This window comes from Rhinolophus ferrumequinum, chromosome 9 (genome assembly GCF_004115265.2).
Source record: "Rhinolophus ferrumequinum isolate MPI-CBG mRhiFer1 chromosome 9, mRhiFer1_v1.p, whole genome shotgun sequence".
Taxonomy (NCBI): Eukaryota; Metazoa; Chordata; class Mammalia; order Chiroptera; family Rhinolophidae; genus Rhinolophus; species Rhinolophus ferrumequinum.
In genome coordinates, this window is record NC_046292.1 from 93,628,118 (window position 1) to 93,654,043 (window position 25,926).

A 25,926-nucleotide genomic window follows, 5' to 3' on the forward strand; every position below is an offset into this window, starting at 1 on the left:
GTATTTGGAGAGATTTTAAAGTTCCAAAGCTCTTCCTGCACCAGATTCAGAGCCCATATGTCTCAGCAGTTCTGTTTACTCCTGCAGGGATCTACCCAGATATGTGGGGCCAGGGGCAGGGTGAGTTTTGAGAGTTGGTCTGGAGTAATGGCGGCGACTACCACGACAGCTGGTCCTGCTTCCAGTGCTCCCTCCTCTTTGCTGGAACTTGTTCGGCTGCGAATCTGTGTCTGTGGTTCACAGTTCTCAGAACAGCAAATATTCTGTTCTTTTGATCTGGCAGTGCTATTGTTCACCTTCTGGCATCGGTCAGGTGGGGGCGGGGCAAGCTCTGGGAGGTAATGGAGGGGGCGGCTAGTCTCAGTGCTAAGGCTTCCATTGTCTGCTTGGCAGTGAGGGCTGAAACCACCATTTTCAGCCGCCTTTTCTCAGTCTTTTCTCCGAGGTCTCTGCCGTGAGCGTTGGGTTCAGCCGTCTTATAAGCTGTACCTTCAGCCCTGTGGTTCATAAGCAGAGCCCTAGCAGTCCGAGTTTTTCCCTCTCCAGCAGCTGTGGTAGTTCCGGGATACAGCGAGCTCGGAGCAGTGAGCTAGATCTGCGTCCTGTGTCCGCGGGGCTCTGTCTCCGCACTTCTCCCTTCCCTCCTCCCCGGTCGCGCAATTCACACAAGTTTAGGTGAATTCAGTAGTGGGTCTCTATGTCTTGCCTGTGCGCTCTGCAGGGAGTCCTTTGTGGAGTTATAGTTGTTCAATTAGTTGTAAATTCCAGGGAAGATTTACAGAGGCTCACCTCACGCCGCCATTTTGATGACGTCTCTAGTACATGCTGTTTTGATTACTGTGGCCTTGTAGTACAGTTTGATATCAGGTAGTGTGATACTTCCAACTTTGTTTTTCTTCCTCAGTATTGCTTTTGCTATTCAGGGTCTTTTGCGATTCCATATAAATTTTAGGATTATTTGTACCTTTTCTGTGAAAAATGGCATTGGTGTTTTGATAGGCATTACGTTGACTATAGATTGCTTTGGGTGCTATGGACATTTTAATTATGTCAGTTTTCCTATCCATGAGCATGGTGTATCCCTTCCATTTCTTTATCTGTTCTTCAATTTCTCTCTTCAGAGTCTCAAACAAGATTTGATCGAACAATATGGTAAATGTTTAAATAAAGAAAAATTTATTGCATTAAAAGACACATTGCCATTAATCCTTTTCTAAATGCTCCCCCTTGCTTCGAACATACTTATCCCATTGTTCTTGCCACATTCTGAAGCAGTTCTGGAAGTTCTCTTTCATGAGTGTCTTTACTTGCAGTTTTGTGGCTGCTTTGATGTTCTGAATCGATTGAAAATGTTTACCTTTCTTTGTCATTTTGACTTTGGGGAAGAGCCAGAAGTTGCACGGTACCAGATCCGGCGAATGAAGTGGATGAGGACACCATACTGGTTTTATTTGACAGAAATTGCCATACCAGAAGCGATACGTGACACAGAGCGTTCTCATGATGGGGGAAGAAACCAGTTGACCATTTCATGTTAATGCTTTGTGATCCATGATTTATGGCACACTTTAAAACTCACCTTCTCTCAACCGTAGCTGTAACCTGACTGACTGCACTGAACAAGTTGAAACTTGTTACACACTGTTAATAAGCTGCTTCCCATATTGAAGATCGCTGCCTTTCCGTTGGATGGCACTCGGCATCAGCGTTCACTGTATTTTGTGATCACAACGGAAAAGCTGCATGTTTGCCTATAATTTTCTTTTTTGTAGTATCGTTGTCTGATTTTGGTACCAGGGTGATGCTGGCCTCATAAAATGAGTTTGGGAGCCTTCCTTCCTCTTTAGTTTTTTGGAATCGTTTGAGAAGGATAGGTATTTTTTTGAATGTTTGGAAAAATTGTGAAGTCATCTGGTCCAGGACTTTTTTTTGTTGGGAGTGTTTTGGTTACTGATTCGATTTCAGTAATAGTTGCATGTCTGTTCAGATTTTTTGTTTCTTCCTGATTCAGTATTGGAATATTGCATATTTGTAGGAATTTATTCATTTCTTCCAGGTTGTCTAGTTCATTGGCATGTAATTATCTATAGTATTTTCTTATAATCCTTTGTGTTTCTTTGTTGTCAGTTATCACTTCTTCATTTCTAATTTTATTATTTGGGCCATCTTTTTATGTTTCTCGCTAAAGGTTTATCAATTTTATTTATGTTTTTAAAGAACCGTCTCTTGGTTTCATTGTTTTTTTTTTTCCTATTGTTTTGTTAGTCTCAGTTTTGTTTATTTCTTCTCTGAGCTGTATTACCATATTTTGCCGTGTATGAAGCACTCCCATGTTTTTGGCCCAAACTTTCAGGGAAAAAGTCTTTCGTTTTAATTTTTTAATTCAAATTTTTATTTGTTTACATTTAGGCACCTTTTTTTTTGTATCATAAAGGAATTTTAGCATTTATTTTTTAACATAGTATGGTAGAAGAAATTTTATGTAACAAATAATCACAAAACACAAGAATAGATACAAAGTATAAAGTACAAGAAATTTTACGAACTGGTAACAGATTTACGTTATTTATACATCATAGAAGGCCAAGAACTGTTCATGGTTGCAGGTTCATCATAAGTTCAACAAAACCGTTTACTGTATTCCAGGATATTATTTTGCATATGGATATCTCACTTTGGGCTTTGTGTGTTTTTCTTTTTGTAGTTCCTTTAGGTGAAAGTTTAGGTTGTTTAGTTGAGATTTTTCTTCTTTCTTGAGGTAAGTCTGAATTGCTATAAATTTCCCTCTTAAAACTGCTTTGGATGTCCCATAGATTTTCAGTTGTTGTGTTTTCATTTTCATTTGTCTGAAGGTATCTTTTGATTTCTTCCTTGATCTCATCGTTAACCTATTCATTGTTTAGTAGCATGTTACTTAGCCTTCTTGTGTCTGTGTGTTTTTCAGTTTTCTTTTTGTAATTTATTTCTAGTCATACCACTGTAATTAAAGAAGATGCTTGGTATAATTTCAGTCTTCTTAAATTTACTGAGACTTATTTTTGTGGCATAAGATGTGGTATATCTTGGAAAATTTTCCATGTGTCCTTGACAAGAATTTATATTTTGCTGGTTTCCAGTGCGATATTCTAAAAATATCAATTAAATCCATTTGGTCTTGTGTGTCATTCAAGACTGCTGTTTTCCATGCTGATTTTCTGTCTGATCTATTCATTGATGTCATTGGGCTATTAAAGTCCCTTACTATTAATGTAATAATGTTGATGTGTTCCTTTATGTCCATAAGTATTTGTTTTATGTACTTAGATGCTTCTACGTTGGGTGCATAAATGTTTACAAGAATTAGATCTTCTAGTTAGATTGATCCCCTTATCACTGTGAAATGCCTGTCTTTTTCTCTTGAGGTGCTTCTATGTTGGGTGCGTAAATGTTTACAAGAATTAGATCTTCTTGTTAGATTGATCCCCTTATCACTGTGAAATGCCTGTCTTTTTCTCTTGTTCTAGCCATTGTTGTAACGTCTATTTTATCAAGTATTGCTACCCCAGCTTTTTTTCCCATTTTCATTTGTGTGAAATATCTTTTCCCGTTCCTTTAGTTCCAGTTTTTGTTTTTCAATATGAAATGGCTATCTTGTAGGCAGCACACCTATGTTTTTGTTTTTTTAAAAAATCCATTCATCAACTCTATGTCTTTTGATTGGAGCATTTAATTTATTTACATTTAAGTAAGTATTGATAGGTATGTAGTTATGGCCATTTTATTGTTTTCTGATTGTTTTTGTAGTTGTTCTCTGTTCCTTTCTTATTCTCTTTCTCTCCTCTTTCATGCTGATGTCTTTCTATAGTGTTGTGTTTGAATTCCTTTCTCTTAATTTCTTGTACATTTCTTGTAGATTTTTGCTTTGTGATTGCCATGTGCTTAATGTATTTCAAGCTATGTGTGTAACAGTGTTTTAAGTTGAACTTAAGTTCTAGCATTCTAAAATCACTAAGAGTTTTACTCACTTCCTCCATGTTTGTGTTTTTGTTATGTTTTCTTTTTTTGTGTGTGTTTGTGCATTTGTGTGTAGCCCTTAATTTATTGCTGCAAATACACATAATTGTTCTACTTTTTTCTTTTACCCTCTGCACTAGCTATATAGTTGGTTGATCTACTGTTTTTACTGAGTGTTTGCCTAAGTGTCAGTGAGAATTTTTTTTGGTTAATTTTCCATCATAGTTTCGATTTTTTTTTTTTTTTTTTTAATGTAGTCTCTAGCATTTCTTGTACTACTGGTTTAGTGGTGATGAACTCCTTTAGCAGTTTCTCATCTGGGAAGCTCTTTCTCCCTTGATTCTAAATGGTAGCCTTGCTGGGTAGAGTAATCTTGGTTGTAGGTCTGTTTGGGACTCTGCACTTCTGGGCATGTGTGTCTTCTGTTTCCTTCTCCAGGTTATGGAAGTTTTCTGTCATTATTTCTTCAAATAAGTTTTCAGTCCCTTTCTCTCTCTCTTTTCTTTCTGGTATCCCTGTGATGTGAATGTTGGTATGCTTGATGAAGTACCAGAAGTCCCTTAATCTATCTTTTTTTTTCAATTTTTTTTTTTTTTTTGCCTTTTTGGTTAGGTATTTTTTTGCTACCTTGTCTTCCAGATTGTTGATTGGATCCTCTGTTTCATTTGATTTGCTGTTGATTTCCTCTATAGTATTTTTCATTTCTGTTATTCTTCATTTCTGATTCGTTCTTATGTTTTCTGTCTCCTTTTTTGTGTTTTCTCTTTGTTGAAGTTCTCAACTGAGTTCATCTGTTTTTCCTCTAAGTTTTTTGTGCATCCTTATAACCAGTGTTTTGATTCTGTATCTGGTAGGTTGCTTTTCTTCATTTAATTTAGTTATTTTTCTGCAGTTTTGCCCTGTTCTTTCATTTCAGACATGTTTCTTTGTGTCCTCATTTTCTCTGACTCCTTGTGTTTGTTTCTGTGTATTAGGGAGGGCTGCTATGTCTCCCAGTCTTGACACCAGTAGCCGTATGTAGTAGGTGTCCTGTGGGGCCCAGTGGTACAGTCTCCCAGATTATCTGAGCCGGGTGCTCCAGGAGTGTCCCTTCGGTTGTATGTGCCCTCCTGTTGTAGTTGAGCATTGATTGTTGTTGGTATGTTAATGGGTAGGATTGACCCTCCGGCTGACTGGCTGTGATGACTGGCTGTGGCTACAGTAGATGATCTGTTGCTTGTGGGCTGGTCCCACAGAGCGGGAGTTGCCTTAGTGCCGCTCTTGTACCAGCTGAGTCTTCCCCCCTTTGGGTGTATTATTTGTGAGCTCGTTGGATTTTCCTCTGTTGTGGTCTGAAGCTGGCCACTGAGTGTGTTGGCAGCTACTGATTGTGCTCAGCTTGGAGTCACTTGTTAGGAGGTGCAAAGTGATCTCCACTTGGTTGCCACTTGTGTTGAGCTTGGATGTGCTTGGGAGAGGATATGCTGTGAACCGAGGGCACCTTCCACTAGTGCTGAGGTCAGTACCCTTTCGAGTGCACCATGATGTGAGCTGTGGCCAGTGCCACTTGGGTTGGACTCGTGGCCACTTAATTGAATCTATGTTCCAAACCAAGACTAGCCGCCATTCATGTAAGGCTTGGGAACACCTGATGGGAGTGATAATGCAAGTTGAAACTGATTGCTGAATGTGCCAGGTTTGGTCCTGCTTATCAAGAGGTGCAGGGCATGCTGAGGTTAGCTGCTGCTTCTTTGGGATCTGTGGGCCTTTGAGAGATTTTAGTAAAGTCTGCAGCATGAGGCGAGGCAGGAAAAGCTGTTTGTGTGGAAAAGCCGCTGGAAAAGGTTTGGTGTGGTTGTGCAAGTTGGCTGAAGTAGGGTCTAGGAATTCTCCCTACCAGGGCAGGGAGAATGGTGTTAGCCAGGTTAGTGGTGAGCTAGATTTGGTGCCTCGTGCTCCAGGCCGGCTGGGTGGAAGAGAGCTCAACAAAGGTAAATGGCGCCTGTAAGCATATCTGTCGGGGAGAGAGTTGTCCTGACCCCTACTCCTCGAGCCCTCGCCCTGAAAGTACTCAATTTAGTTCTTCCCTTTTCATCCCTAGTGCTTTTTGAGCTGCTTTCCCTATGCTTGAGCCCAGAGTGAGTGAGTTTGTGAGCGACCAAGTCGGTGGATGGGTCCCTCAAGAGGAGTGCCTCAGTCTTTAGCAGTCCTTCTCACTCAGATGCAATCCCTGCGGATTTTCACAGCCAGATGTCATGGGGACTCCTCTTCCTGATACCTAAAGTTGGGGAGCCTCGTGTGGGGCTGGGGCCTCTTGCTTTTCAGGAGGAACCTTTAGAGCAGAAATATCTTTCCTGATTCTCAACCGCCACACCATGGGTGTGGCCCAGCCCGTTCTGTGTCACCACCCCTCCTACCAGTCTCCATGCGGCTTCTTCTTTATGTCCTTAGTTATAGAACTTCTGTTTAGCTAGACTTCAGGTGGTTCTCAATGATGGTTTTATTATTTAGTTGTAATTTTGATGTGTTTGTGGTAAGAGGCGAGCTCAGTGGTTTCTACTCAACCATCTCAACCGGACATATCCCAGTCTAGACATTTTAAGTATCCTTAAATTATCCATAAATCCAATGCATTTGATATTTGTTCATTTAACAAATATATGTGTTGAACATCATTTATATATTAGATACTGTTCTAAATGCTGGGTGTATAGTAGTGCATGGAACAGACAAATACTCCCTTTCTCCTGGAGCTTACATTCTAACTCTAGTTAGTGGAAACAGACAAATAAGTACTGTGTTTCCCTGAAAAGAAGTCCTAGTGGAACAGTCAGCTCTGATACATCTTTTGGAGCAAAAATTAATATAAGATCTGGTATTATATTATATTATGTTATGTACCCCGTCTTATGTTACATTATATTATATAAGACCTGGTCTTATAGTAAAATAAGGCCGGGTCTTATATTAATTTTTGCTCCAAAAGACGCATTAGAGCTGATTGTCCGGCTAGGTCTTATTTTCGGGGAAACATGGTATAAGTGTAGTATGTTGGGGGTGATGATAATTCCCATCAAAATTCTGGTAGAATTTAATTTTAGAACCTGGCAAAATATTTTAAAGTTCATCTGTATCATCTGTACTAAGAGAACTTGTAAAAGATTAATTGTCGTGTAGATATTTAATTATAACATGGAAATGAAATCATTATGTTATAGGTGCAGTATAGATTAGTGGGACAAAATGTAGATGGTCCAGAAACAGACTCAAAATGAGAATTATTTGTCAGTGATAAAAGTAGCATTTTAGATCAGTAGAGAAATTAGTGGATTGATCAATGAAATTGTATTGTGGTCAACTAGCTGTTCAGTATTCCAAAATAAATTACACATGAGTTAATTAAGCAGGCAATATAGATAGTATTAAAGCACCAGAAACATGATTTTGAAAGCAGGACTCTAGAAGTAGAAAAGAAAGGTCAATACTTTTGATCTTAAAAGACTTATAATTTCCTAAGGGCAAAGAGAACCATAAACAATGTGAGGAGAAAAATGATAAACTGTGAAAGATATCAACAGTATATATAATGAATAGAGGGTTGATGTTCTTAAGGTAGATCTTAAAATCAAGGAAAAAAAACCTTATAAAAATGTGCAAAGGTAGTAGTGAAAGTGGAATTCACACACAGTGCAGGTTGAAACCACTTATTTTATTATGCTTATCAGGTTGCTTTACAGATTAAACAGATTGCTAACACTTTTGTTTCTGGTGAGAAAATGTGTTGATACAACTTTTCTGCATGCTGGTTTGGTAATGCATGTTACAACCTTAAATGTACATCCTTTGACCAGCAATTCCTCTTTGAATGTAAAGCAAGGAAATAACTGGGTAAATGTGCAAAAATGTTTTGTAGAAAAATGTTCATTGTCATGTTCATAACAGCGAAAATATTGAAAACCACTTAGTGTCACCACTGATTATACATTCATGCAATGGGATAATAAGAAGGTTGAAAGGGATGTGGATTTGTATTTACCAACGTGGAAAGATGTCCATCATATAGTTTATGAGGTCTGACCATTAAGTTTGCAAACTCATCCTAGAAAAAGTGCGACATATTTCATTGCTGAATATCACTATGGTCACCTTTAAAGTCCTCCCCTTGGGAAGCTATGCACCGACGCCAGCGCCTAGTCCACCCTCCAAAGCAATTTTGGAACTCTTTCTGGAATGGCCATCATCACTGTCGTCATGTAACGCTTGATGTCTTGAATGTCACTGAAATGTCTTCTTTCAATATTTCCTTTATCTTTGGGTAAAGAAAGAAGTCATTGGGGGCCAGATCAGGTGAGTAGGGAGGATGTTCCAATACAGTTATTTGTTTACTGGCTAAAAACTCCCTCACAGACAGTGCCGTGTGAGCTGGTGCATTGTTGTGATGCAAGAGCCATTCATTGTTGGATAAAAGTTTAGGTTGTTTTCATTTAACGTTTAACTTTTTCACACAGCCTTTTCAGCACTTCCAAATAGTAAACTCGGTTAACTGTTTTCTAGTTGGTACAAATTCATAATGAATACTCCTTCTGATATCAATAAAGGTTAGCAACATTATTTTGACTCTTGATTTGGATTGATGGAACTTTTTTGGTCGTAGAGAATTGGCTGACTTCCATTGTGCACTTTGACAGTTTGTTTCGGGATCGTATTGGTATATTCATGTTTCATCACCAGTGATAACATGGCCCAAAACATCATCTTGCGTCTCCAAAAGGTCTTGGCAAACTTCTGCTCTTCTTTGCTTTTGTTCATCGGTGAGTTCCTTCTGGACCATTTTTGCACACAACTTTCTCATGCCAAGATTTTCAGTTAAGATTTTCCTAACTTGTTTCTCAGTCGATGTTTATTTGGTTTGCTGTGCTTCTTACAGTCAGCTGACGATTTTGATGCAGAATTCGACGAATGTTTGCAATGTTTTCATCAGTTCTGCTCGTTACTGGCTGCCCTGACCTCTCTTCATCAGCGACGCATTCTCTCCCCTCAGAAAAATGTTTAATCCATTTGTACACTGTCGTTTTCTTCATGGCATTATCCCCATAAACTGAGACTTACATGTCCCTGATTCACTTCTACCCTTGCCAGGTTTAACAAGAAATTTAATGGTTGTTCGTTGCTCTAATTCAAGCTCATTCTCGCGGCGGCACACAAAAACACGCAACAACAATAATGAACGTCATTTCAGCAAGACACCGCCGCACATCGACACGAACACAGCTGTGAGACACTGATGGACCAAGGTTATGAAACCTTACCGAGGTGTTTGTACAGTGCTGCCAGTGTAAGCGCACGGTGGCAGGTTCATGAACGTAGTGGTCATGAACCTCATATGTGTAAAAATCCGTTGGGAAAATGTATACCTAGCATGCTGCAATTTTATAAAACACGTGTAACTGTATCTACATACATGTTCTGATTGATGACAACTGTATTGGTTATATACCAACAGGGTGAAAAGTGGTTATCTGAGTGATGATTTTATTTTTGTTCATGCAGTTTAGAATATTTAGTCGTTTCTGTAGTGGAATGCATATCCTTTCTGTAATCAGAGTGGGAACAGTGAACTCATTTTAAGGGATGGAGGGAAGTTGAGGATGAGAATGGAGGCTGCATTTATTTTAGGGGACCCAGTCTGCAATCCCCTGTCACCCTTGTCAGCGGGTCTGCAGGGCCTGCAGAACCTGAGTGCTCCCTGTGTGGCTGGGTGTTGAGTGGCAGTGTCTTGGGACTAGAAGTCCCCGTGGCTCACGGGTACCCCTTCTGACTGCCGTCTCATGCCATCATTAAGTTTCATGCTAAGACCGCCAGCAAGGACTTCATAGAGCTTTTGTCCACATCTGCGACACCATGTCAATACTTTGCGTGTGCTGGGACCATATGTGCTCTGGGACCACTGACCCCAGGATCATCCGCGAGGCCAGGGTGTGATGCGAGATGCCGCAGGGGGACTTCTTCCATGGCTTTTCATGGAAGGTGTTTCAGAAGACTACGACGAGATTTATCTGGATCTGGCATCTGAGCACTTATTCAGAGTAGGAACAAGCACAGGTGACAGTGCTCCCGTCCGTAAGCTCCAGCTGATCAATAAGCATTGTCCCTGCCTCATGGTGGCCGTGGAGCTGCTGCTGCCCACAGGTGGGACTCGTGTGGAGGGTGCTTCCCTGAGGGTTTGGGAAGACTTCCCAGAGCCCAGTGTCAAGCCTGTGATGTTAGTGTTTATGTGCCAGCTCTGAAGTCTCTGAGGAGCTTTGGAAAGGCTGGCAGACACGGGCCATAAGGTGCTGGTTGAAGCAAATCTAAATGGCAAAATGAACTTGAGTCTGGAAACTGAAGCAATTCTGGAAGTCCTCTTTCATGAGTGTCTTTACTTCATCCTCCATCATGACAACATTCCATGTCACACATTGCCTTTGCTATATGGCAATTTCTGTCAAATAATAACATTACGATGTGTCTTCATCCATCGTCTTCACTGGATCTGTTACCGCACGAGTTCTGGCTCTTCCCCAAAGTCAAAATGATTCAGGACATCTAGGCAGCCACAACAGCGCAACTAAAGACACTCAGGAAAGAGGACTTCCAGACCTGCTTGAGAAAATGACAAGAATGATGGGATAATTGTGTTCGAAGTGAGGGGGAGTATTTTGAGGGGGATTAGTAACAACAATGTGTCTTTCACTCTACATTTTTTAAAATTTAAACATTCACCATATTTTTTGATCACACCTCATGTATTAGTGTATATTCATGGTTTTAGATTTATCTATAAAGTTTGAATTGGTTATTTATTAGGTTCACTAATAATGCATCTTATTCATACAAGAATTAAAGGAAATAGTCAAGTTTATGTGGAACAAGATGTTTCTTATGTGTAACTTTTATGTAAACCAAGTTTCTGTTTTTCCCCCATAGTATTCTGTTACTCCATTTAGAAAATTAATTCTTAATGCTTTATTTTGAGAAGAGGAAGGAGGGATTTTAAGGGGCTTGTACAGTGATGGAGAGGAGAGCTTCACAGTAAATTTCCATTTTTTATGGTTTATGCAGTAAGACAAGCTGTTAACCTAACAGCTTATATTTTTGCACTAAATTAATTCCCATGACTATATTTCCGTCAGTAATGAGTAACTTTCTACTAGATTTGGTGATAAATTACTTAAGTTTGTTATTATTATTATTGTTATATTTGCTAATTTTTTTATTCCATTCATGGTGTTGCAGAAAGAATACAGAAACAGGAGACCTGGGCAAGTCATTTGAACTTATGGCTAGTTATGATCACTGTCAGTTTGAGTAGATTCTGATTTCAATACTCTGAGGGTTATAATATAGGAAGATTAAAGAGTTGTTTTCAGTAGTATTTCAAAAGTATCTTTGTCGCGTCCTGCACGACAAGAGTTGTGGGAAACGAGGAGGAGGGTGGCACAAGGTTAAGAAACTCAGTAGACAAGAATAGAGTGCAAGCGGGGCCAAGGGACTCAAGTCTCAAGGACTGAGCCCCGAATCGAATCAGACCAATGCATGGCTTTTATTAGTTAGGTGTGGAAGTAAAAGAAGTAAAGCTGGTCAATCTCAAGATCTGTGAATCCCATGCATCATAATAGGAAACTGATTTAAGCCAATCACCCTTGCCTGCAGGCAGCTGAACCTTAAATCCCAGGATAAGTATTTCCCCAAGGGACAAAACCTTTATGCATATGAATAGATGGAGAGCACATCATTGAGTCACTTCCCCTGCAGGTTGTGGGAAGGAATGCAGCCACAGAGGCAGAGGCTCTCTTTAGCCCTGGGAAGGTGGGGGGCTGTGCCCACCTCTGTCGACCCCGCGAGTTCCCCAGATGGTCCCCACATGGCTGTGTCTTGGGTTGCCCCCCCCACCCCCCCGCCCTCACATGGGGAGTCGTACCCGTCATTGGCTGACCAGCCATCCTCTGGGGCCAAACAGGGAGACATAAGGTGTAAGCACAAAGGTGAAGCAAAGTCCCTGAAAGGATCGGTCTCACAGACTCTCCTTTCTTAGGGGCAGGTACGAGGAGACAGACAGGTAGGCTGCTGCCTGGCAACATATCTTAAAATAATACATATCGACTTCAGAGTTACAGTTTAAGCTTTGTGAAACTATTTACTTTCTAACTTCTGAGTTGTACAAAATTGCTTGCTTGATGAATATTTGCAAAGCTATTTTTAATTTTTTAAAATCCTCTGCCCTCCTCAGGATTTTTGTAGACTAAATGCCAGATGAAAATGCAAAACAAATGTTTTAACACAGTGGGAAAATTATCTGCAGATTTTTTTTTCCTGTGCCATTACACAGAAATGACATCATGCTTGTTTCTAGTATTTCTTCAGAAATTTCTTGGGTTTCTTAATTAAATGAGAATTTTCAAGCTATAGTAAAAGTCTGTCCTTGTTCCTGTTTCATTCTCGCTCCTGTCTTTCCCTCAGCATCAGTCAGTGCCCCCCCATACTCCTCCCCGTCTCCTTTTCCCTCTGTCCAGGGAAATGAAAAATCAAACAAACAAAAAAACCTGTGGTTTATTTTAAAATAAATAATTGCATTTTAATTTATGGTGAATTATTATAATGGCTTACTTTTAATAATGCAGTAACAAAAAGACTAGGGTTTTACAGTATAACTTTTAAAAATGAGAGGAATAGTGTATTCCTCTGCTTAACCTTCAGAGATATGTTATTAAAGAAAAATAAATAGGCTATCTAAAACTTTAACATCTAAATATGAGGTCTTAAAAATTCATATGCTTCTAGTGATTTAGTAAAAAATGTTTTTTTAATAAATACCAAAATTTGAAAATGAATAATAACAGTCTCTTGTAGTTTAGTTCCTAGTGAAAAGCTAGGGAGTTCCAGGTTCTACAGTCTTACGTTAGTAATCGGAAAGCTTGGTCCTGTAAGGAAGACTCTCATAGAAGCAAGAATTAAAAGGGCCCTTAAAAATGATCTCCTCCAGCAACCTTATGCATAGATGAGAAAACAGTTTCAGAGAGCCTGAAAGTAGCCAAGGGTTTTTAACTGTTAATATCAGAACCTAGTTTAGAACCCAGGTCTCCAAACTATTCATAGATGTGAAGTATTTGAGCTTCTTCTGTCAAGGCTTAATTCATAGGCTTACAGCTTGGATGTACTTTTGCTTTATTAAAATAGGATTACCATGTGAATCTGTTACTTATCTAAAAGGATAAAAAGAAAAAAGTTCAAAACCTTTTTGAAGGGCATTGCATATTGTGAAGATACCCTTTGTTCTTGCAGGTAGGAAGGAATTTGTCATGAAATGGTAATTCTGTGGAAAACCAAGACCTCATATTGAAGAAAAATCAAGACATCAAGTTTAGCTTCTTTTATTTCTTTCTTTTAGAGCAGTGCTGCTGAGAAGCAGGAAAACACGTATGCCTTTATGTTTCACTGCATCTACAGAAAATAAATCATTGGTGAACTGTATTAAAGGTGCTTCTTTATATCTATAAATGTGTGTTTCAATGTAGTTTTTATTGTTCCACTAAATATCATTTGTTAAAATCTAAAAAAGATTGCTCATAAGCATAGGTTTACTCATAGGTATATGAATCATTCAGTGAATAAGCATATCCATACCATACCAATGTCAAAAGAAATCAGACAAATGTCTGTTGGCTGTTTAATTCCTATAAGGGCCCTCCTAGTTCTGTTTATCTCTGTTCAGGTCCAGCTGGTTGAAAAATGCCTGGTAAATTAACATGAGTCTGGAGACACATCAGTGTTAGGCTTCCTTTTTTAGCAAACCTATAACCCTATTTGGTAATTGACAGGATCTAAATGCGAAGTGTGGTTCTTAGGCTAAGAGCCTACCAGTATGTCGCAATTTGAAGCTCAGGTACATATACGCGTGTTTATAGATGAAATTCCCAGTAGGTATTCCAGTAGTGTCAACCTTTATTATTTGCCCATTTATATCATTTAATCCTTTGTTTATTTTTAGTGTGTTTGTGCGAGGATATTACCTAATAAAAGTGGCTTATTCTGTTTCTGTACTAATTTTCCTTACCTGAGTAGTCTTTCATTCTGCTTTCAAAAGGTGAAATTAGCTTGTGGTATGCATGTTTAGGGTCGTTTATTCACTTTAATCCTTAACCTCTTTTATTATTTTAAATGACTGTGTGATGTAAAGACTATATTGTTTTCATTAAATGAGGTTATGGCAGACAAAGTCAAACTTTTGTTAACCTTTGTTTAGTGTATTTATGTAAGAAAGACCTCATGACAAATTTTCAAAGACCATTACTACATTTGGAAAATCTTTGTGATGATAATCTTAATGGCAACTATAGATGAGGCTTTTCTTTAAAAATATCATTGTTAGTCTGGCACGGGTTGTGAAACTGAGAATGTTCAGAAACTAAATCCTGTTTTCTTAAGGCTTAGACTCTTTCCTGAGAGTGACAAGAAATTATTTCATTTATTTGTGATTTTATGTTTATAGTAAACATAAGAGCATTGTCTGTGATGCAGGATGTTTCTCACTGGAGATGGGTTGAAAAGAGTTATCTCTTTCCATAAGTCATTCCACAAGTCATTACTGAGCATCTGTGTGGCGGACACTGTTGTTTGTGTCGTAGGCATTGCAGTTTAAAAAGCAGATATTCTTATATTTCTAATTTAATGGCTTAATGTTCTTCTTGAGATAATGGTTTGTTCATGTTTGGGGTATGCAAGTGATGCTTCCATGGTAAGGAAACACTATTTAATTTTTGCATCTGAATTAATATAATGAACCAGAGGTTTTAGCTGCTTCTGATTAGTGTGTCTGGAAAAGAGCTGTTCTCTTCGATCATAAATAAAAAAATAGATGATATGTTTTGATTCACGACTATCCACAGTGGTCTAGACATTACTTTGTTTTATTTGGACAAACTTTGAAGGTAACACAGTTAAGATTATAATCCTCTGTAAATGCCCTCAAAATGGAGTTAGACTATTGGGAGTAATTGGAAATGCTCCGTCCTAGTTTTTTTCTGGAAACAAACATTGTCTAATATTTCTGCTTAAAAATTTGGTTCTTTATAAAGTGAACTAGACCAGATTTGAAAGTAATCGGTTGAAGCCACATACTTACCTATTTTCTAGTCAAATACTGTAGGCAGGGATTAATAGTGTCAAGTTAATTAAACTTCACTCAGCGGTCTGACTTTCCATGCCAACTGAATGAAGTATTTTCCTTTGTCAAGAATTGGTTTGTAGACATTAATCAATGAGGGAGGTTAATTATCCATTCTTTCCTTAATATTTGTTTCCCCTGCAGTGTTATGGAGATACCATAAGTTCTGTGGGAACTTTGTGTTGAAATATGTCTTTTCTCTCGTGAAAATTTTTGTTAATCTGTGTTACCTTACTAAATTTCAGGTTTATCAATTTATAATAGTTTTCAAGCACATTTTCAAAACAAGCTTTCCAAACTCTTGTTTGTGTTTAGAAACACATTTAAAGAGATGACATAGTATGTCCCATTAAAAGAATACTTATTTCTGAAACTTTGTAGTTTTCTGTATACTTAATTATTAAATTACTTAGTGTGGCTGTTAATATCAGTTTATTCATTGCTTATTTGTACATTTTGCTAATGTTAAGTATGAAAATAAATATCTTTGACTTTAACTAACAGTGGGTCTTATATGTTGATTAACAGGACAATGTTAATTCGATGTAGTTTTGCTGTACTTTAAAATATAGCTAAAGCATTATTTTTGATAATTTTTTTATTTTGATATAACCTCAAATTTACAGAAAACTTTCAAGAACAATAAAAATAACTCACTCCTGTAAACCTTTAAAAACAACAACAAAAGAACCTTCTATTAGCAGACTCACCAATTGTTTACTTTTTGTGCCATTTGTCTATCTGGATATATTTGTTTGAACCATTTAAAAACATAATCCTTTTGCTCCTAAATACTTCAGTATGTATTTATTAAGAGCTAGGACATTCTTTTATATTACCATAGTACTTTTACCAAAGTCAGGAAATTTAACATTAATACCAATTTTTACAATTATGTACTTTATAGAAAAAAATTGTTTTTTGTTCTAAAATTAATCCAGGATCACAATTACATTTAGTTGTAATGTCTCTTTAGTGTCCTTTAATGTAGAACAGCTCTTCAGTCCTTATTTGTTTTTCTTGACCTTGACATTTTCAAATAGTGCAGGCCAGTTATTTTGTAGAATGTCTATCAATTTAGATTTGTGTGATAATCCTTTTGATTTAGATTTGAGTTAGGTATTTTTGGCAGGAATGTCACAGAAGTGTTAGATCCTTTGCAATGTATCATATCAAGAAGGATATGATATCTGTTTCAACATTGGTGATTCTTGATTTCTAATTTCTTCATCTTCCTTATTAGTTAACATTCTATAATAAGGGAGAGTTTTCTTCTCTTCCCAATATAGTTGTTATTAGGATGGAGTTGCATGTTTTCTTTTATAAATTATAATCCATTGGTATCATTGATTTTTTTTTTTTTTGATGCTCAGATTGCCTCAGATTTGGGAAATGAGAGCCCCTTCATTGTGGCTCCCTTTTGACATGTCCCCATCATTCTTTGAGTACTTCCTTACTGACACGATACAATGTTTCGGGCTTATGCTGTATTCTCCCTGCCTCAATCCTGAAATCAGCCTTTCTCCAAGGACCCTGGCTCCTTTTACTGGATAATGGTACTTAGAAGCTAGGTATATGCTCATTGCTATTCTTGTGTTATTGCCTGTAGTCTCTCTCAGGGTGCAGAACCAGCTCTCTGCACCCCCCACCCCCAAAAAAAATATGCATCTATCTGCCTATCTATGTATCAATCATATATCTATTAAAAACGATGAGTTCATACATCTTTTGTTAAGAGTCTCTTCTTTTGCTCATTAAAAAAAAAAATGGGTGGCCTGTCTTATTAACTTGAAAAAGTTTTTTCTATATTCCTTATATAACGTCCTTCTCTGATGTATCCATTGAGAATACAATAGTACCTCGGTTTTCCAACGTCTCTGTTGATGAACATTTCTTTTATGAACGCCGTAAACCCGGAAGTAAACGCTCCGGTTTTTGAACACACCCCGGAAGTCCAATATGTCATGCGGCTTCCGCTGAGTGCAAGGTCCTGAGGCCTAGCTGTCGGCTGTTTTTTAACGTTTCAGAACTTGAACTGTCTTCCGGAACGGATTATGTTTGAAAACCGAGGTACCACTGTATTTTCTTCCAGTCTATGGTTGCCTGTTTATTTTCTTTTGATGAGAAAGTTTTAATTCTGATTAACTCTAAATATATCAGAGATTTCAATGTATGATTATTGTTTTTCATGTTGGGGAAAAAAACAACTTTAGCTATATCCAGGTAATGGAAATATTCTATTTTATCTTTGTAGTTTATCATTTAGTTTTTATATTTAGGCCTCTGATCTATCTTAAATTAATTTTTGTAAGTGGTGTGAAGTTGCAGTTTGGGTTCTTTTTTCCCCACTATGTGGAGACCCAGTTGTTTCAGCACCATTTGATGAAATTATTTGTTTCCCTTGAATTGCTGTGTTGCCTTTGTCAGAAATCAACTGGTTATACAAGTGTTCTGAACTGTATTCTGTTCCACTGATCATTCGGTTATGCTTATGCCAACAACTTATTTGGTTACTGTAGATATTTTATAATGTCTTAAAGCCATGTACCAAAAGTATGGTAAGTTTTTTCCCCTTCTAAAATTGTTTTGGCTATTCTAGGTTCTTGAATGTCTATAGGAATTTTAGAATCAGCTTGCCAATTTCTCTACATAAGCTTGCATGAATTTATACATCAGTTTGGGGAGAATTGATATTTTAGTAACGTTGAGTCTTCTGATCCATAGACATGGTATAGCTCTCCACTTATTTAGATCTTTTTTTTTCTCTGCAATATTTTGAGGTTTTCAGTGTAGAAGTCTTGTATATTTTTATTAAATGTATTTTGGCTTTATAATGATATCAAACAATTTAAAAACGTGCTTTCTAATTATTTCCTACTAGAATATAAAAATAATTTTTGTATATTGTCTATGACTACTTTGACTACTTGCTACGTTCAATTATTAGTGCTATTAATTGCTTAGTAGATTCCCTACGATTTTCTATATAAACGGTCTTGTCATTTGCAAATAGAAAATGTTTATTTCTTCCTTTGTGATCTTTATGCCATTTATGTTTTTAGCCTTATCTTATTGCACTGGCTAGAACCGTTAGAACAGTTTTAAATAGACACGATGAGAGAGACATCCTTGCTTTATTACTGGTCTTAGGGGGAAAGCTTTGTATATTTCACCATTAAGTATGATGTTAGGTGTGTTCCCCTCCCCCCCAGTTGTTCTTTATTGATCGAGTTGTTCTTTATTGATGTTCTTTATTGACCTATTCCTACTTTGTAGAGAGTTTTAAATTATGAATAGGTGTTGGATTTTTTTCAAAGACTTTTACATCTATTTAGTTGAACAGTTTTTCTTTTTACTTTTAATGAGATTAACAGTGATTGGGTTTTGAAGTTAAACTGCGTTTTCATGGCTGGGATTAAACCCCATTTGGTCATGATGTAGTCCCTCTGCTTCCCTTTTCTGAAATAATTCACGTAGGCTTGGTGTTATTTCTTTCTTAAATGTTTGCTAGATTTCATTGTTAAAACCATCTAGGTCTGAAGTTTTCTTTGTAGGAAAGTTTTTTAATGATGGGTTCAATTTATTTAATAAAAATGAAGATTTGAGATTTTTTATTTATCTTGTGTTAGTTTGGTAACTTGTCTTGAAGGAAATTTTCTATTTCATCTAAGTTATCAAATTCATTGCCATAAAGTTGTTTATAATAGTCTTTTTTTTACTTTTTAAAAAATGTCTTTAGTATCTATAGTTATTCTCTCTTTCATTCCTGAAATTGGTAATTTGTGTGTGTTGTTTTTTTTAAAGAGAATTTTTTATGATTTATCGATTTTTATTAATTTTTAAAGAAATACTTTTGGCTTTACAATTTTTTCTCTATTGGTTTTACTTTCTGTTTTATTGATTTCTACTCCAATATTTTCCTCATTCTGCTTCCTTGTTCCTCCCACCACCCCTTTATTTTGGGTTGAATTAGCTCTTCTTTTTCTAGTTTTTAAAGGTAGAAACACAGATTCTTAATTGTAAATCTTTCTTTTAATATAAGCTTTTAAAGCACCCTGCTTTGGCTACCTCTCACAAATTTTGATTATACTTCCATTATCATTCAGTTAAAAATATTTCTTTTTTTCCTCTTGATTTTTTTTTTTTTTTTTTGACTGTTGGGTTATTTAGAAATGTGTTGTTTAACTTCCAAATACTTGGATACTTTTCTTGATATTGTACTGCTGTTGCTTTCTAATTTAATTCCTTTGTAGTCTTTGGAGTTTCAGTCTTTGGAATTCATTGTGACTTATTTTTTAGCCCAGCATGTAGACTCTCCTGGTAAACATTCTGTAGACACTTGAGAAGGAGTTTTGTAAATGCCAGTTAGGTCAATATGATCAGTAGTGTTGTTCCTATCTTCTGTAGCCTTACTGAGTTTTGTTTAATCTAATTGTTATCCATACTAAGAGCGTATAAAACCTCTGGCCACAATTGTGGATTTATCTCTTTCTCCCTATATTTAGCTTTTGTTTCATGTGTTTTGGAGCTCTATTACTAGGTATAGGCACAGTTTAGATTGTTTTGTCCTTCTGATGAATTCATCATTTCACATTATAAAATCTCCTTACAAGTTATGGTGTCATTTCACTTTAGGTTGAAGAACTTCCTTTAGGGTGTCTTGTCATAGAGATTTGTCCCCAGTGAATTTCCTTTGTTTGAAAAGGCCCTTTTTTCAGCTTTATTGAGGTATAATTGACAAATAAAATTGTAATATAAAGTATACAACCTGATGATTTGATACACATATGCACTGTGAAAGGAGTCCCACAGTAAAGTTGATTAACACATCCATCACCTCATATATACCTGTTTTCTTTTTTTGGTGAGAAAACTTAAATTCTATTCTCTAGGCAAATTTCCATTATACAATACACTATTACCAACTATAGGCACCATGTTACACATTGGATCCTCAGATCTTACTCATAACTGAAAGTTTTACCCTTTTACCATCTCCTTCCCAATTCCCCCACCTCAGCTCCTAACAACCATCATTCTGCTATGTTTCTGTGTTTTTTGATACCATGCAATATTTGTCTTTGTCTTATTTTACTTAGGATAATGTTCTAATCCGTGTTGTCACAGATTGCAAGATTTCCTTCTTTTTGAAGGCTGAATAATATTCCATCACACACACACACACACACACACACACACACACACACAGACACATACCCCCATGTCAGTACCCGGTGGAAAATTCACCAACTTAATTGTCCAATTTCGTACATATGAATACACACACATATACTAATAAGTAAATGACACATTTTCTTCATCCAGTTACCTATCGATGAACATTTAGGTTATTTCCGTATCTTGACTCTTGTGAATAATGCTACAGTGAACATGGGAGTACATAAATCTCTTTCAGATAATGATTTCATTTCCTTTGGATATGCGAGATCTGAGAATTAAGTTCTGTCCTTGTATATCCAGAAGTGGGATTGCTGGATCATGTGGAAGTTATATATTTAAAATTTTTTTCCTCTCATTAAACTTTGTTTTAATGGATTTCAAAGTTCTGTGATAAACTTTTAGTCAAGTAGTAAAAAGTACTGATCTTAAAAACTAATAACTTAAAATTGCCACACACACAGAAAACAAATGGTCCACAAAACATTCTTGTTCCTGTTTGAGGGTTTTACAAACTGACGCATTATCATTGACCAGTCTTTTATTATTAAACTTAAATAGCCAATCGAGACAAACAGTGCTGAGACCGTTCTTCCACCACTGTTTAAGACTGGGGTGGCAGGTATTGGATATAATGTCCATTTAGCCTTCTGAGCCTTCTGGACAGACTTGGTGACCTTGCCAGCTCTGGCTGTCTTCTTGTCCACTGCTTTGATGATACCCACAGCAACTGGCTGTGTCTTGAACAGAAAAATGACCAAAAGGAGGATAGTCAGAGAAGCTCTCAATACATGGGATTGCCAGAAACCGTATCAATGATGGCAGCATCACCAGATTTCAAGAATTTCTTCCAACTTCTTTCCATAATGATAATCAGTCTTCTTCAGCTCAGCAAATTTGCCAGCAATATGCACTGTGTGGTGGTCCAGCACAGGTGCACCGATTTGGCCGGCTGGCTTGGGGTAATCACCTGAGCCGTAAAGCCAGCTGCTTCCCTTGTGCGCCATTTTTACTGTCGGCAGCCAGGTTGCTTTAATGAATACCTTTGACATACATGTTCTGGACATTGAAGTCCACATTGTCCCTAGAGAGAGCTTCACTCAAAGCTTCAGTTGTAATATTGACAGGAGCAAAGGTGACCACTAACCTGGGTTTGAGAACCCCGGTCTGCACTTGGCCCACAGGGACAGAACCAACACCACCAATTTTGTAGTCATCCTTGAGGTGCAGACCCAAGGGCTTGTCAGTTGAATGAGTTGGTGGCAGGATGCAATTCCAGAGCTTCAAGTACTGTGGTTCCACTGGCATTGCCATCTTTACGGGTGATTTTCAATCCCTTGAATTAAGGCTTGTCAGCCCTGTCTCCAGCATGTTGTCATCATTTCAACCAGAAATTGGCATAAATACTATTGTGTCCGTGTTATATTTTGTTAATGTAGGTGCTGACTTCCTTAACAATTTGCTCATATCTCTTCTAGCTGTAGGATGGTTCAGTGAGATTTTTTTTTTTTTTAAACCCCGCAGTTAGTTTTGAAACTAGTGTGTAAGCCAAAGGGCATGCTTGGGGGTCTGCCCATTCTTGGAGATACCTGCTTCAGATTCCCCAACACCAGCACAGTCAGCCTGAGATGTGCTTGTAATCGTGTTTTTGATAAAATCTCTGTGTTTTGGGAAATGAGCGATGGTCACATAGTACTTGCTGGTCTCGAATTTCCACAGGGAGATATCAGTGGTGATCCCAGGCTCACATTCAGCTTTCAGTCTATCCAAGACCCAGGCGTACCTGAAGAAGGAGCTCTTTCCCATCTCAGCAGCCTCCTTCTCCTATGTTTTGATAGTTTTTTTTGTCGATCCCAGCACATTTGTAGATCAGATGACCAGCACTGGTAGAATCTGTGTGTCCGGTGACGGTGGTGTTGATATGAGGCTTTTTCCTTACCCGTTTTGGCTTACATTTAGCAGTGGTTCTCATGACGCCTGTGTTCTAATGGTAAACCCATTGCGAAAAACTATCTTTAATTTTTTCAGGAGCCACCGTACTGTTTTCCATGATGGCTGTACCAGTTTGCATTCCCACCAACAGGGCATAAGGGTTCCTTTTCTCCACAGTCAGCATTTGCTGTCTTGTCTTTCTGATAACAGACATCCTAACAAGTGTGGGGTGATACCTCATACTGGTTTTGATTTAATTTCCCTCAGGATTAGAGATGTCATGCATGCAGTTGGCCATCTGTATGTCTTCTTTGGAACATGTCTGTTCAAACTCTCAGCCCATTTTTAAATTGGGGTATTTGTGTTTTTGCTGTTGAAGTGTATGCGTTCCTTGTATATTTTGGATATTAACTCCTTATCGGATATGTGGTTTACAAATATTTTCTCCCATTCCATAGGTTGCCTTTTCATTTTGTTGGTTTACTTTGCTGTGCAGAAGCTTTATAGATGTCATCCCACTTGGTTAGTTTTGCTTTTGTTGCCTTTGTTTTTGGTGTCAGACATAAAAAACCATTGTGGAGACCAATGTCAAGAAGCTTACCCCCCTACTGGTTCCAGGGATTACGTTCAAGTCTTTAATTCATTTTAAGTTGATTTTTTTGTGTGTGGTGTAAGATAGGGATCTAGATTCAATCTTTTGCATACGGCTGCCCAGTTTTCCCAACGTGAAAAAATTCCTTTTTAAACTTCATTTCTGACATGGCTTTTTTTTTTTAGCACTTTAAGGATGTTACGTTGTCTTTTGGCCTTCAGTTTTTTCTGCTTAGAAATCATCATCATTCATATCGTTTGTTATTCCTCTTTATATAATGTCATTTTTTTTTTTTTTGGCTTCTGATTGCTTTTAATATTTTATCTTTGAATTTGACTTCAGTGTGTCTAGGTGTAATTTTCTTTATATTTATCTCACCTGATAAATGCTGGACTTTTTGGATATCTAGAATAATAGTTTTCAATAAACTTGGGGAAATTTCACCCATCTCTTCTTCAAATACTATTTTCTGCTCCATTCTCTCTCTTACATCTGAGCGCTTGATATTTTCCAGAGGTTACTGAATATCTGATCTTTTCCTTTTTATCCTTTTCTTCATACTGGATACTTTGTGTAGAGTCACATTCATGTTCACTGATTTCAACTCTCTTCTGTCTTCCGTTCAACCCAATCATTGTATGTTTTTATTTTAGATATTGTACCTTTCAGTTCTAGAATTTCCATTTTATTTGTTTTTATAATTTCAGATTTGCTGTTCAGAATACCTATATATTCATTGATTATGACTGTATATTTCTAACAGCTTGCTTGTTATGGACTCTTTCAAATTCTTGTTTACTAATTCTGATCTGCCTCCTGTTGGGGTGTGTTTCTATTGTCTGCTTTTCTTACTTGACTAGGGGCTACATATTTTTCACCTTTTTTTAATGGGTCCAGTCACTTTTGTTGTATCGTAGGCATATGCATAATACATTTTAGAGACTTTGGATTTTGTTCTGTTCTTCTGAAGAATGTTGACTTTGTTTTCTTAAATCAGGCGTTACTCTTGTTTCCCCTCTGTTGGTAGGCATTGGGGATATACAGTTGATTAAACATCATGTGTCCTCAAAGAAGAGACAGAAATATGATACCTAAGGTTTAATACAGCAAATATTATAATTATATAGTGGAAACATTATGCAAGGAAGGATCAAGGAGACTTTCTTAGAGAAGGTAACATTTAAGCTTGACCTTGAAATACTGGTAAGGATTTAACAAACTTGGACAGACTTTCTATTTAGTTGAAAAAAGATAAAGGAAATCATGATGGCTTAAAAGTACTTGGCTGTTCCTAAGAGGTGAACAGGCTTACGTGGCTCGTGTCAGATGACTGAGGGAAATGACTAAGAGTGTAGGAAATAGGAAAGAATCTAGTGCGACAGGTTTTAATAAAATGCTAAGGATTTTGTGGACACGTGAGACCCCTGAGCAGTGGGTTGTCATGGAAGATTTTTTTTTTTTTTTAACGCAGGATGATGTTGATGAGATCTGTATTTTGGAGAGTTGACTCTGGTGTTTGCTGCGAGTGGATTGCAGTGGAGATTATAATAGAAGTCTGTCTCAATTTCCAGGGAGAGAAAATGAAGGTCTTAACAGGGGGAACAACAATAGAATTGAGAGGAATAGTTGACTTTGGGTCTGACAGAAAGCTTTTCAGTATCCAGGGTTCGCTAGGGAAGGAGAGAAGTCAAGATAACCTTGAGTTGTCTCATTTGGTTTATTGGGTGCATGGTGATACCCTTGTGGTCCTTCACTTTTTGTGTTGTTGTTTTGCTGTTTTAATTGTATTAAATAAATTATCTAGGCATGTTTGACTGCATCGTTGGCTATGAGATTGAACTCAATCTTCAGCCCCGCTCCCTTTTTCGAGAGTTCAAGCAGATACCACATGGCTCAAAGCCCCAACCTTTTAATTACATGATTGCTCTTTCTGGTTTGGCCAGCCCCGATATTGAGTTGCCATGAATATTATGTATCTGTGATATTGAGGGCTCATGAATAAGAGAGGTAGTTCTTGGATTTTGAGTGTCCCTCACTCAACTAGGGACAAAGGTCAGTCACATTCTTTTTTATACGTCATACGCAAACTCATTTAGCTCTCTCTTCTGGCACTCACCTCCACATTTCCAGATTTTATGTCTAATCTGCCATTATCTTGATAGTCAATTTCAGATAAAATTTGTAACTCCCTTTTTTCATCCTCGTCCCCTGTTCCCCAAACACACATCTGCCTATTTTGCATCCTTTATACCACATTTGATTAAACCAGTGATCCGTTCCTGCGTTAATAGGATGATATAAATCTTGTTTCTTTTGCCTCTTTTAAAGGTTTCAAGAGCTCTTACTTCTGGATTGATTCCTTTTCATGGCATCTGTTCTTTTAGTGATAAAAATTTTTTTCTCTCTGCAGATACTAAATTAGGGTCAAAGTTTACAATACTGTTGAAGTTTTTTTTGTTTTGTTTTGTTTTTCTGTTGCTTGCTGTATTGGTTTGCTTAGGCTGCCATAATAAAGTCCTATAGATTGCTGGCTAAAACAACAGAAATCATTTTCTCATGATTCTGTAGGCTGGAAGTCCGAGATCAAGGTGTCAGAGGGTTGGTTCCTTTTGAAAGCCTCTCTCTGTGGTGTGTAGATGGGTGTTTCTCCATTTTCTTATATGGCCTTCCTTCTGTGTGTGTCGTATCCTAATTTCCTCTTAAAAGGACACCAGTCGTGTTTGATTAGGTCTTATCTGTATGACCTCATTTTACCTTAATCACCTCTTTAAAGGCCTAATCTCTAAATACTGTCACATTCTGATGTTTGGGAGGTTAGGACTGCAACATGATGTTTTTGGGAGGGGCACGATTCAGCCTATACATCTGACTTATCTCTGTTTTCTCTGGATCTTTTTGTTTATCTGACTTCCATGTCTCTCGCTCACATATTTTCTTTGACCATCTGATTGTCTTTGACTGTCCTTGTATATTTGAGAGTGAGGCTGTGAACAGCTGACTAGTTTAATTTGTGTGTGGGCAGAATTTGTAAGTGACTTTTCCATCAGGA

At 37.5% G+C, this 25,926-nt stretch overlaps 1 protein-coding gene and 1 pseudogene across 3 annotated transcripts in view; one reads left to right on the forward strand and one right to left on the reverse strand.

Annotated features, from left to right (window-relative positions):
- Window positions 1–25,926, forward strand: part of EXOC2 (exocyst complex component 2) — a 246,608-nt gene that overhangs the window by 21,318 nt on the left and 199,364 nt on the right. The window lies entirely within an intron of this gene.
- On the reverse strand, window positions 13,211–22,283 carry LOC117027142 (elongation factor 1-alpha 1-like; annotated as a pseudogene).